The sequence below is a fragment of the Bactrocera latifrons genome, unplaced genomic scaffold (assembly GCF_001853355.1).
Source record: "Bactrocera latifrons isolate USDA-ARS-PBARC rearing strain unplaced genomic scaffold, ASM185335v1 scaffold_177, whole genome shotgun sequence".
NCBI lineage: Eukaryota > Metazoa > Arthropoda > Insecta > Diptera > Tephritidae > Bactrocera > Bactrocera latifrons.
In genome coordinates this window covers 468,700-476,708 of record NW_017535263.1, presented here as the reverse complement: position 1 = coordinate 476,708, position 8,009 = coordinate 468,700, and the positions used below count along the sequence as shown (strand labels likewise).

The following is an 8,009-nucleotide window of genomic DNA, read 5'->3' as shown; positions in this document are numbered from 1 at the left end:
TCACTCACCAACATCTTCTTGGCGGCGATCCGACACCATCCTGCCCATTCTGCCCCAGCACATTATCCATGGAACATATATTCAATATCTGTCCARYACTAGAGAGTATTAGGCAAAAACACTTTAATTCTAGTAAATATCAAACATTGTTAAATACACCATCTTTCGCAAACATTGTTAATATATGTAATTTTCTAAAAGAATGTAATTTTTATAATAAAATATAAACTTTGTAATTTTATACTATTATATCGGAGGCGATGGCCATAGTAGCTTGTACTCCTTTCTTACTATTAGGTTTAATATTTTGTATATTTTTCCAAATAAAATAATAATAATAATAATAAAGTATATACATGCATACTTTTTTTTGTTTTTTGCTATGAAAATATAAATAATAATAAAGAGTTATTTTTAAATATTGTACATATATGTATGTATAAATAAAAATCAAAAAATTTTCTTCTCAAGTTAAGAATACTTTTAAATTTCTCAATTGCTACAATAAAACCTAATTATGGAAAACAAGTATTACTAGCACACTGTGAACTATTTATTTTTAATTGTTTGCACTTAGCTGTCATTTTGAATGAATAGTTTTACTGCTTTTACTGTTAGATAACCGACGTCAGAGATGTCGAATTGAACAAGTTACACATGCTCTCATGAAGTTATGAAAACTGGCAGATATCTTTTTACTTCACTTCTCTGATATTATGATGCTCACTGTTCACGATTGAAGTCGTTTGCCCAGACTGTGACAAACAGACGGACATGGCTAAATCGACTCAGCTCAACCTACTGATCATTTATATATGTATATACTTCATAGGGTCTCCGACGCTTCTTCTGGATGTTACAAACTTCGTAACAAAGTTAAAATACCCTGTTCAGGGTATAATTACGAAAATACTACAAGAAAGTCAATGAGGTCATAAAAAGAAATTCTTTGAAATGACTGAAGCTCTTCGTGGCCAGCAGCCATAGCGTGGGTTTTTTGTTTAACATTTATTTTTAAATAGAACTAATATAGCATGTTGGCAGTTGCTTCCGTTCTCAAAAATGTTAATATATATTGCATAGTATTAGATTATATCACGCACATTTATCGTAAGAAATAACAGCTTCCGAGAATTTTACCATTAAATATTTTAATCTACGAACTGTTTATGAAAACGTTGTCAAGTTGCAGTATTTTTTGGCTTCAATTTTCAAGGAAATTGAGTAAAGCAAATTTTTAAGAATTTTTTATTTGTGCAAAATTATTGACATTTTTTAATTATTAGTAATTTTTCATTATTATTTTATACACTGGAGATCTAATTTCTTGGGACGGCTTTGGAATACCGTTCCACCATTATTTGCAGTCAAGTTATTCTTATTATTTAGGACTTTTTGCTTTCCTTAATTAAGTCGATTTTTATTACTTTTGCTGAAAAAAAATGTAACGTTATGTACATAATAAAAAAACATTATTTCAAAAGTGTGTAAGTAAGAAAAAAAAGCAGAGCTCTCTTTATAACACTTGAAAATGAGCAGAAATATTCGAAGAAGTTTCACGTGCGACTATGAAAACAAACTTTATAAGTTGATGCTTACGTGAGTCAATTGAGAATCGCAAGACCAAAATAAATAATAACATAAATAACTCTATAAGCAAGAAAAAAGAACCAATATAAAAACAAAATCAAATAACAAAGGAAAGATTGATAAAAAGGCGGCGTACCTGTCACGAACGTTGTTCAAAAACCAATAATAATAAAGAAAAACACAAAACAAAGTAAGCGAAAAAGGCTATAAAAATAAACGGTAGCAAAATACTAGACTCGAGACATCAAAAATCGCATATCAATAAAAAAATTTCAAATCTAAATTCCTCTTTTTGACAAGACTTTCACAATATCGTTGCAAGAATTAGATTTATATGCGAAAACGTGTTAAATTACAAGTGAATACTGGACGCAGGCGCTTTGGCTAGCAATAGATCAAACGCATTCGTACAATATCTTTTTCGTTTTGGTCCAAAATTGTGGCAAATATTCGCTTTTCGAACTGATTGAATATTTTCGGTTTTTTGTTTTTGAAAATAAGTAAATAAAAATTGAATATAATAATAATAAATCAAACCAAGCGCACATACACTCAAGCAAAGAAATCAAAAATCTGAAAAGTAAAAAGAAACTTTTGGCAAGCAACGGGAAATAGAAACGAATTTACAAGACGACGAAACACAACAGATGGAGGCAAACGAACGGCAAACGTGGTACTTTTCCACTTTACTCGTCTTCTGTTTTCACAAGTGAGTATTCGGTTTGGATAGTAATTGTAAAAGATTATTAAATGCACGGACAACGAATGTTGAATTTGTATCATACTATTTGAAAAATAATCCTTAAAATAGGAAAACAAATGGTTAGATGTTGTAAAATATAAAACTTTCAGCTATCTATACATTGAGCCAAAGCGCGCTGTGAAATTGTAATTAAATTCCCCGGGTAAATGATATTTCAAAGAAATGTATTTCTCTAAGTAATTAGGTCTGCCTTTAGTTTCAAAATGTTTAACAAAAACACAAACCTTCAAGTGGTACAAATTCTTCAAAGAGAGTCGAGAGATAGCCACGTTGTGGATGTCCTTCAACTGATGAAAAAATTTAAAAAGTGAAAATCGTCAGGCAAGTATTAGAGGGACGATGCTCGACATCTCTCGTGAGTCCATTCAATTGATTTTGATGGATATTTTGTGTATAAAACGCGTTCTTGCTCGCCTCATCCCGATGAAGCTGAATTTTTTTCACATTGAGCCACGAATGTGATCGAGTTTAAAATCAAAAACGCAATGAATCCCATCGACCAATCACCGTACTCACCAGATTAGGCTTCGTGTGATTTTTTCTTGTACCCGAAATTGAAATTGCCGCTCTTTGGAACTCGTTTCAGTGGATTGAAAAGATAAAACAAAATTCGCTGAAGGAGCTGAAAGCCATTACAACAAGTGGCTTATGAAAAGTGTTTTGAGTACCGAAATGTGTATTACAACCGGTGGGTTTAACTTCGAAAATAAATATTGATGAAAAATTAAATATTTTGAGTTTTATTTACAATTTCCGCGTACATTTTTCGTCACAATATATCAGGTATACTAAACTTGTAGTACCGATACTACGCACAGTATACTTAAATAGCGTCAAACACTGATATGAAGTGCTATCCTGGTGCCAATTTTTGTGCTGACTAGGTGATAAATATTATCTTGTTATAAATTTTTTGTAGGATATGATCCACGTGTTCCTTTTAGCTTACTCATCTCACACCTATTCCCCGTACCTTGAATTGGTTGACTGCCAATACAAGTTTGTTTTCTTTCTTGATAGTCAACATCGAAGGAGAAAAGTCCCATGGATATTTTGCTCAAAAATAATAACTGTCCGATTAGACTAAAATTTTGGCATTATTCGTCATTCTCTTGCATGCATATATTATCGAAATGAGAGAAAACAAATCCATGTTGAAAGTAATGACTATTCTTACATATTATATTTAGTCACACACTCTTCCACAAAAGAGTATGACGTACAAACAAAATCAGACACTTTAGGGGTATTCTTTTGCTCTTGCAAAACCCGCTGCAAGAACTTTTCCACATAATACAACGGCACAACAACAAACACACGCAGAAAAATATTTGCAATGGCTGTAAAATATATTAGACCAAAACCAATGTTTATTTTCGCACAATGTCAGGCAAAAATATAATTGCAACCCTGTGCTAGCTGTCATTTTACTTAAATTGTAGAGGAAGGTAAATTTTAAATAGATTTTAGAATTTCACAATAGCCATGCACAATAGTCATTTGCAATAAACTGACCGAATCAGCCGCTCATAAATCACTAGATTTTGCAATAGGTGCTCTCGTGCCCTTGTACATTTCGGTATAGGATCTTTGCAATGTGCAATCTTGCAATACCAAGATAATCCCCTTATTATTTTATCATTGATATCACGGTAATGTTGCAGAAAGTTTCTGATTTCTTTTATTTCTTTTTACTTCATTCCAAAAATAGTATGAAATATGTGGCTTTTATGGCATTCAGTGTGTTATGCTAAACAAATATATAGACAAAGCTAAGAGTATACATATGTATGTGTTTGTTTTCCCTTTGTAAGAATAAATAGAAAAATATGTTATATATTATTATATATGTATTTACAGTTTCTTTGCTCAGGAATGTGGGTGACAAGTGCGTCATAGCTGAACTTGTACTTGAAAGTCATGTAATGAGCTAGTATCCGTCTTAACGGGCACGAGTTGGTCAACTAGTGATGCATGAAAGTGTTAAGAAAGCTACATGTACTCGTATATGCATACAAAATAGAAATGTGTTCACATAGGTAAATAAATGTGTACGTAATTGTTATTGTTACTTCTATTTGCTTGCTTTGCGTTATTATATTATTAAGTAGATGATGTCACTATTTCATCTACAACGCTTCTATTTTTATACCCTGAACAGGATATATTAATTTTGCTACGAAGTTTGTAACACCCTAAAGGAAACGTCGGAGATGCTATAAAATATGTACATATATGTACATACATATATATGTGAAATATTCATAAAGCCCTTAGTAGATTTAGCCATATCTGTATGTCTTAAGATAGACGAAAAATTCTGCAAGTTTTTGATATGTTAATGCGAAATTTTACGCACGTCTTTTGCTCCACAAGTAGATACTTGTTGGAGTCGCCCATACATACGTACATATGTATAGCATATGGTTGCCATACAAACTGAATTATTTAAATCAAGATCTTGTATGGATGACTATTTTATTTTAAAAGCTATCTTCACTACACTGGATACGAATTATTGTTCAAAGCAGAGATACAATCAGTGAATATATGGTTCAGATCGGACTACTATAACATATAGCTGACATACAAACTGATCGATCAAATTCATGTTTTGTATGCAAACTTTATTTTTTATTTGTGAAGGGTATTATAGCTTTCGTTCTGCCGCAGTTAATATTTTATCTTGCTCTAATTACATTATAGAATATAAATATATATACGTGTAACTATAAACAGATATAGAGATATGTCTGTTATTATTAATGATTAATATTCACTGCAATAAATTATATTCTAAGTATATCATTTAATATGACTTGTTGTTGTCGAACATTCTTATGTAATCTTTATAGTTGTCAACGCTCATCTTTTCATTAGCTATATTAAGATATATATTATTGAATATTTTAATTGGTGCAAGCATTTGCTCACAAAAATTGTACAATTAGTACTTCTTTGTCAAAAGTTCCTCATACGTCAAGGCCGTCCTTAAGCGCCTGGTTAATGCTGTACTAAAATGTTGGCGTATTTTTCCTTACCTATATACAAATGTATATATATACAGAACCATAATGTGAATGAAGTTATTATTGATTGAAAAAATTAATAGTTTTTACGTTTTAAGAGTTTTTATTGTACATTTTGTACTAATGAAGGCGTTAACAAGCTGCTAAGTGTAAACGCAAATATTCAGCGTCAAATACGCGAATTTTGACATTGTGATTAACTATTTGCTGATATGACGTAGAGGATTGGCCCCCAACTATGTCGTTTTAAAAAAATTAAAGGAACATTTCTAATATTTTAATAATGCTTAAAAGTATTTAATCGAGTATACAGTTTATTTGTTTTGTAGTATTCAATTAGTCTGGCAAAATGACTGATATATTTCCATCTTAAACAGGATTTACAATGCAAAAAAAGCATAAAGTAAGTTTTAAATGTTGATTTCGCATTCGAAAAATCTTTTCCATTTCAATAAAAAACTAGAAGAGACAAAAACAATTGTTACATTGTGATAAAAAAGCACCCGCAATTGCAATTAAATTACCTAGGTAAATGATACATAAAAAAATGAACTTTGCTAAGATAGTAGGACTTAATTAATATGCCACATTAGAGCGCGATCTGTAATCCACTTGTGTACAGCAGCTACTCAAGTCAGTACACTTTAGCAGTGCGCTGCGATTTTCACATCGGACAAGAATATCCAACAAAGAATTTAGCCAAATTTGGTACGTGGCGAATGTTAAAAAAAAGGCTTATGGTGATTCAGTTTTATCAAAAACAAGCCTACAAGTGGTACAAAGCCTTCAAAGAGGGCCGAGAGATCGTTGCCTCATTCTGGACAACCTTCAACCTCTTCAACTGATGAAAATATTAAAAAAAAGATAAAAGCATATCGTCATACAAGTGTTAGATAGATGGCAAGGGAGCTCCACATCTGTCGCGAGTCCATTCGTATGATTTCGGTTGATATTTTGGGTATGAACCGCGTTTTTGTTCGACTCGTGCCGATAAAGGTGAACTTTTTTTTTTCAAAAGAATGAACATCCTTCGAGAACGGCCGAAACGGAACGAAATATGGAAGCACAATTAACAGATTTTACACGATGATAATGCACCACTGCACCGAGCCACAGCCAACGTAATGAATACCATCGATTATGAGATGATTATGCATGAGAGTATTTTTTACAATTTCCGGGTACTTTTGTCACAATGTTTTTGTTAAACATAGTTTTCCGATTTTCTTCTTTTATCAGTTTTGTGAAACGACGTGCACTTAGCTTTTTAATTAAAGGTAGACAATCAGAAAATAATAATAATCGGTTGTATGAGCGATATGGTATTTAGTTATCTGATCTGACCAACTCCAACAAATATCAATAGAGTATCAAAATCAAATTTCAATTGGATATTTTAAAAACTGACGAGGAAATCTTTGTCTTTAAAATCGCCAGACCTTTATTTGCTTAGGCAGAATTGTCCAGAATAAATCGCAAAATATTTCCCGCATATACGATTTTTTAATTTCTTTTTTGTCTCCCTGAAAACCTACCCGCTCGAGTAATATTTGGGGTGAAGAAACTAGCTTTGGACATAAAACCGTCTACCCAACCACTCAAAAGCTAAAAAAAATCAAATTAACAATCGCGCAACTGCTCTAGATTGTTAGTCAGTTAGTAGAAAGATTAATCGAAAATACCCAAACTTTGCACATGCATACTAATATACATACATAGGCATAAGTTATACATGCAAGCTCTAACTTTGGTGAGCAGATTCAAAGAGTAAAATGCGAGAATTACTGGCCCACAAATGTAAGCCTGTCAGCCAGCAGTGCTGTTTGCGTTTATGCCAACGCTGGCTTAGCTGCCAACATCCACGCCGCCGTCACTGCTAACTTCCCAACACATGCGTATGTATGCATACTAGGCTGTGTATGTGTGTATGAGTGTGTAATGTGGTAGAACTAATAATGTTTGCTTAGAAGATTTGTTATGTGGGGAAAACCACGCACTGGCACGTATTGCGAGAAAACATATTCGAATTCGCGAAATATTTAATTGTAGGAACAACAACAACGCATGTGTAATGCAGCAAGCTTCAAGCGTATGCCGTTCATTCGCCAAAGCGTTCGCTTATCGATGCATTGATTAGATTGTGTTTCTGATAATAATTGCATTTCTTGTTGTTTTTGTGCATAGCATATACATAAGTGTGTAAACAATAACTGCATTGAAAATGTGTACTTCGTGTACTACTCATCATGTCACCTAACGCGAAACGTCATTTTAACCGGTTGCCGTATAAGCTGTATGTATGTGTGATTGTTCTGCGAGCACTGTAGGAATTATCTGATAAGTCCATATTTCGTCAATTTCGGGTGTACTCGTGCATCATAGTTTGTGGTTTTTGTTAAATTATTTTGCGTTCAACAATAAAATTTCGAAAATGTAAGAAACAAAATTAAAGAGCTTGGTTGCTATTTTTATTCCCTGAGTACGGTATATTATATTAAGTTTCCAACGATTACCACGTACTTCGTAATCAAGTCCTTGTATGGAAGTCTTTTTGATGTGACGAGATATCTGCACGAAAATTGAAATGAATTATTGTTCAAAGTAACGCTGCAATATCTGAAGAAATT

At 32.6% G+C, this 8,009-nt stretch overlaps 1 protein-coding gene across 1 annotated transcript in view; it reads left to right on the top strand.

Annotated features, from left to right (window-relative positions):
- The first annotated feature begins 837 nt into the window (after nt 1-837).
- Nucleotides 838-8,009, top strand: part of LOC108967104 — a 32,273-nt gene continuing 25,101 nt past the window's right edge. Inside the window, exon 1 of the mRNA XM_018930350.1 lies at nt 838-2,299. The gene's annotated coding sequence lies outside the window, so the exon portion shown is untranslated. The remainder of the gene's footprint in view (nt 2,300-8,009) is intronic.